The 6,000-nt window shown below is 50.8% G+C and overlaps 1 protein-coding gene across 1 annotated transcript in view; it reads left to right on the top strand.

The window, feature by feature from the left end:
• The first annotated feature begins 1,766 nt into the window (after positions 1-1,766).
• The window catches only part of NAV2 (neuron navigator 2), a 479,602-nt gene continuing 475,368 nt past the window's right edge, over positions 1,767-6,000 (top strand). Inside the window, exon 1 of the mRNA XM_073578323.1 lies at positions 1,767-2,057. The gene's annotated coding sequence lies outside the window, so the exon portion shown is untranslated. The remainder of the gene's footprint in view (positions 2,058-6,000) is intronic.

Raw genomic sequence — 6,000 nt, 5'->3', positions numbered from 1 at the left:
AAAAAAAATCAAACCATACATGTCTATGTTTTGTGTAATAATGAGAAATCACACAGGGAAATAGTATTGAACACAAAGAGAGTTGCAAAAAGCCACCTAAAGTCATGCTACCAGCTGAAATCTATCAGTTATTAGAAAGCAATCCTGCCATTTAGTAGAAAAAAAGCACTGACAAACTCCATATAATTGAAGGATGAATAAACAAATGTACCGAGACATTCTTGATAAAAAAAAAAAAATCTGCTGTCATCTTCCAGGTTGATGAGGATGAAACAGAGGTGGACATTTCAGCAAGATAATGCTCCTAAACACACAGCCAAGAAAACGCTCAATTTTCAGATAAAGAAAATAAAGCTGCTAGAATGGCCTAGCCGATCACCGGACATGAACCCTATAGAAAATGTATGGAAGGAACTAAAGCTCAGAGATCATAGAAGCCCATGGGACCTTCAGGAAGTGAAGAGTGTTTGTGTGGAAGAATGGACCAAAATCACACCTGAGCAATGCCTGCGACTAGTTTCTCCATACAGGAGGCTTCTTGAAGCTTCTTCACCAACAAAGGCTTTTGTACGAAGTATTAAGTAAAGTTCAGAAAGCGCGTTCAATATTTGTTCCTGCTGTCACTTCTCATTATTACACAATTTATGGACATCTATGGTGATTCCGTTGCCTGTGTGGATTGGGTGGGACGTTAGACATCTGCTAAGAATTTCACGTCAATAGCACCTTTACACTTTCCCTGGTGACATCATTTTTTGGGGGCCCCCCTCCCACTCTGCCCGGTGACGTCAGAGTTCGGGGCCCCCTCCCCCCCCCACACTCTGCCTTGTGACGTCAGAGTTCGGGGCCCCCTCCCCCCCCCCCACACTCTGCCTTGTGACGTCAGTTTGGGGCCCCCTCCCCCCACACTCTGCCCGGTGACATCAGAGTTCGGGGCCCCCCCCCACTCTGCCCGGTGACTTCAGAGTTCGAGGCCCTCCCCCACACTTTGCCTGGGGACGTCAGAGTTCGGGGCCCACCTCCCATTCGGCCCATTGACGTCAGAGTTCGGGGCCCACCTCCCATTCGGCCCATTGACGTCAGAGTTCGGGGCCCACCTCCCATTCTGCTCATTGACGTCAGAGTTCGGGGCCCACCTCCCATTCTGCTCATTGACGTCAGAGTTCGGGGCCCACCTCCCATTCTGCTCATTGACGTCAGAGTTCGGTGGCCCCCCTCCCATTCTGCCCGGTGACGTCAGAGTTCGGGGCCCCCCCCACACTCTGCCCGGTGACGTCAGAGTTCGGGGCCCCCCCCCACACTCTGCCCGGTGACGTCAGAGTTCGGGGCCCCCCCCACACTCTGCCCGGTGACGTCAGAGTTCGGGGCCCCCCCCACACTCTGCCCGGTGACGTCAGAGTTCGGGGCCCCCCCCACACTCTGCCCGGTGACGTCAGTTCGGGGCCCCCCCACACGCTGCCCGGTGACGTCAGAGTTCGGGGCCCCCCCACACTCTGCCCGGTGAGGTCAGAGTTCGGGGCCCACCTCCCATTCTGCCCGGTGAGGTCAGATTTCGGGGGCCCCCCTCACACTCTGCCCCGTGACGTCAGCGTTCGGGGCCCCCTCACTTTTTCCCGTGCTCCTCACACTACCGTGCGTCCCGCTCAGGGACCAAGTCTAGTCTTCGCTGTGCGCACCGTTGTGCGCTCTCATTGGCTGTGATCTCCCCCACGTGACTACGGTTTGCCGTCCCATTGGCAGAGAGGAAGAGGCATAGGCTGGAGTTACGGAGGCGGTGACTGGGTTGCCCAGGTGACGGGTCGGTGATGTCCGGAGCTGGCGGGACACGGGGCAGCACGGGCGCCTCAGGTCATGTGACCGCACCGGAGAGTGGAAGTTTTGGGTGATGTAGAGGGCGGAATATTGTGGAGAGTTAACCGAGGAGGGAGAGTAGGAGGAGCCGGGGGCGGAGAGGGAGGAGAGGACGGGGCTCTGCACGCTGCTCGGTACTCGCCACTGTGTTCTCCTCACCATCCGCCGGAGCATCCCCCTCAGCATCCCGACGCCGAGAAGGACAGGTGAGAACCCGACATCACTTCACACTTCATCTGACACGACAGACGACAGGAAGTTACCGCGATTCTCATAGAATACACACTTCACAGGCGAGAGGTCCATGTCACGACAGAGTCACCACGGCTTCACTATTTACTGCCCCATGTCACGACAGAACCCCCTCACATCTACTCTTTGCAGAGGAGACTCAGTATCACCACAGCTTCACTATCTACTGCCCCATGTCACGACAGAACCCCCTCACATCTACTCTATACAGAGGAGACCCAGTATCACCACAGCTCCCCTATCTACTGCCCCATGTCACGACAGAACACCCGCACATCTACTCTATGCAGAGGAGACCCAGTATCACCACAGCTTCACTATCTACTGCCCCATGTCACGACAGAGCCCCCTCACATCTACTCTATGCAGAGGAGACCCAGTATCACCACAGCTTCACTATCTACTGCCCCATGTCACGACAGAGCCCCCTCACATCTACTCTATACAGAGGAGACCCAGTATCACCACAGCTCCACTATCTACTGCCCCATGTCACGACAGAACACCCGCACATCTACTCTATACAGAAGAGATCCAGTATCACCACAGCTTCACTATGTACTGCCCCATGTCACGACAGAGCCCCCAATCACATCTCTATACAGAAGAGACCCAGTATCACCACAGCTTCACTATGTACTGCCCCATGTCACGACAGAACCCCCTCACATCTACTCTATACAGAGGAGACCCAGTATCCCCACAGCTTCACTATGTACTTCCCCATGTCACGACAGAACCCCCTCACATCTACTCTGTACAGAGGAGACCCAGTATCACCACAGCTTCACTATGTACTGCCCCATGTCACGACAGAACCCCCGCACATCTACTCTATACAGAAGAGACCCAGTATCACCACAGCTTCACTATGTACTGCCCCATGTCACGACAGAGCCCCCAATCACATCTACTCTATACAGAGGAGACTCAGTATCACCACAGCTTCACTATGTACTGCCCCATGTCACGACAGAACCCCCTCACATCTACTCTATACAGAGGAGACCCAGTATCACCACAGCTTCACTATCTACTGCCCCATGTCACGACAGAACCCCCGCACATCTACTCTATACAGAAGAGACCCAGTATCACCACAACTTCACTATGTACTGCCCCATGTCACGACAGAGCCCCCAATCACATCTACTCTATACAGAAGAGACCCAGTATCACCACAGCTTCAGTATGTACTGCCCCATGTCAAGACAGAGCCCCCAATCACATCTACTCTATACAGAGGAGACCCAGTATCACCACAGCTTCACTACTGCCCCATGTCACGACAGAACCCCCTCACATCTACTGTATACAGAGGAGACCCAGTATCACCATGGCTTCACTATCTACTGCCCCATGTCACGACAGAACCCCCTCACATCTACTCTATACAGAGGAGACCCAGTATCACCACAGCTTCACTATCTACTGCCCCATGTCACGACAGAACCCTGTCACATCTACTGTATACAGAGGAGACCCAGTATCACCATGGCTTCACTATGTACTGCCCCATGTCACGACAAAACCCCCGCACATCTACTCTATACAGAAGAGACCCAGTATCACCACAGCTTCAGTATGTACTGCCCCATGTCACGACAGCCTCCAATCACATCTACTCTATACAGAGGAGACCCAGTATCACCACAGCTTCACTGTCTACTGCCCCATGTCACGACAGAATCCCCTCACATCTACTGTATACAGAGGAGACCCAGTATCACCACGGCTTCACTATGTACTGCCCCATGTCACGACAGAACCTCCAATCACATCTACTCTATACAGAGGAGACCCAGTATCACCATGGCTTCACTATGTACTGCCCTATGTCACGACAGAGCCCCCGCACATCTACTCTATACAAAGGAGACCCAATATCACCACAACTTCACTATCTACTGCCCCATGTCACGACAGAGCGCCCAATCACATCTGCTCTATACAGAGGAGACCCAGTATCACCACAGCTTCACTATCTACTGCCCCATGTCACGACAGAACCCCCTCACATCTACTGTATACAGAGGAGACCCAGTATCACCACAGCTTCACTATCTACTGCCCCATGTCATGACAGAACCCCCTCACATCTACTGTATACAGAGGAGACCCAGTATCACCCCGGCTTTACTGTGTACTGCCCCATGTCACGACAGAGCCCCCAATCCTATCTACTCTATACAGAAGAGACCCAGTATCACCACAGCTTCACTATCTACTGCCCCATGTCCCGACAGAGCCCCCAATCACATGTACTCTATACAGAGGAGACCGAATATCACCACAGCTTCACTATGTACTGCCCCATGTCACGACAGAGCCCCCGATCACATCTGCTCTATACAATAGAGACCCAATATCACCACAGCTTCACTATGTACTGCCCCATGTCACGACAGAGCCCCCGATTCCATCTAGTCCTTACAGAGGAGACCCAATATCACCACAGCTTCACTGTCTATTGCCCCATGTCACGACAGAGCCTCTGATCCCATCTAGTCCTTACAGTAGAGATGCAATATCAACACATCCTCATTATGTGCTGCTCCATGTCATGACGGCCTCTGATCACATCCACACAATGCAGAGACCTAATATCAGCACAGCTTCCCTATCTACTGCCCCATGTCACGACAGAGCCCCCAATCCCATCCACACTGTACACAGGAGATCCAATATCACCGCAGCTTCACTATCTACTGCCCCATGTCACGACAGGGCCTTTGATCGCATCCACTCACACAAAAGAGACTTAATGTCACCACAGCTTCTCTATCTACTGTCCCGTGTCATGCCAGGACCCATGATCACATCTGTCCTATACAAAAGAGACCTCAGCTCATGCATTAATATACTCGCAATACATTATTTACTGTCTCATGTCACGACAGTCTCCGATGATATTCACACTATACAGGGGAGACCATATAAAGTACACCATACGGGGAAGTACACTATATACATAGGGGTCTCATAAATACCAAAGACTGCCCCTTTTTTGATCAGTGCCCCCCGATAAGCCGCTCAGTATGTTGGGATTTTCAGTAGGAGGGGAGAGCAGGGACTCCCTTACATTCGGGAGTTCCCATGTTCGGAGGACTAAACTTCCACTGCTTTTAGAGATTTCCTTCTGTTTTCTATCATATTTTTATTAGTATTTCTTTTTTACAAACGTCTAATTAAAGCTAGTCATTGAGGTAATTGCTCTGCTAATTGATACCGTTCCCCGCTATGTATGATGCTACGCTGCACTCATCTTACTTCCTTGTTTGTAAACTCCCGACTCTTCGCTGCTCTTGACTGAATTCTGCTTGTGGTCCCTGTTTGTTGAGTAGCCCCCCACCCACCTATTCACTGCTAGTCATATTGTGTGCGTATGCTGACAAAAGGAAAATGACAGTGCAGTACAAGCCGAGCCCCCAACACCCGCTCCGCTCATACACCTATGGACATAAGAGGGGTTTGCTCAATTTATATGCAAAAAGGAAAAGGTTATTTTTTTTTTTTTTGTGCCAAGCAAAGCAGAGGTCGTGTTGTCCACCGCACAGCCATATAGCAGTCAGGGTTCCTATATGTTTTGTTGCTGGGATTCTGGGGGTTATGATATTCACACTCCAAAATTGTTCTAATGAGTGAAAGTGACGTTGATGCTCAGATATTTTTTTTCATATTTGTTAGGGCATATTCACACAATGCAGAGGTCTAGGAGCAAAGTTACGAATCCGGTCTAATCTAAAGACAGTCTGAAAATTCCCCAAATTTATCTCAGTGGCTGATCCTGGATGGTAAATTTTTCAGCTCTTCAAACTTTTTTTGTGCTAACTTTACACCACCTCTTGGTTGGATTACCTTGCACCTAAATTGTGACTCTTTTTCCAAAGTCTACAT

The sequence above is a fragment of the Dendrobates tinctorius genome, unplaced genomic scaffold, assembly GCF_039654945.1.
Source record: "Dendrobates tinctorius isolate UK_male_01 unplaced genomic scaffold, ASM3965494v1 ptg000059l, whole genome shotgun sequence".
Classification (NCBI taxonomy): domain Eukaryota; kingdom Metazoa; phylum Chordata; class Amphibia; order Anura; family Dendrobatidae; genus Dendrobates; species Dendrobates tinctorius.
This window is presented reverse-complemented; position numbering and strand designations above follow the sequence as displayed.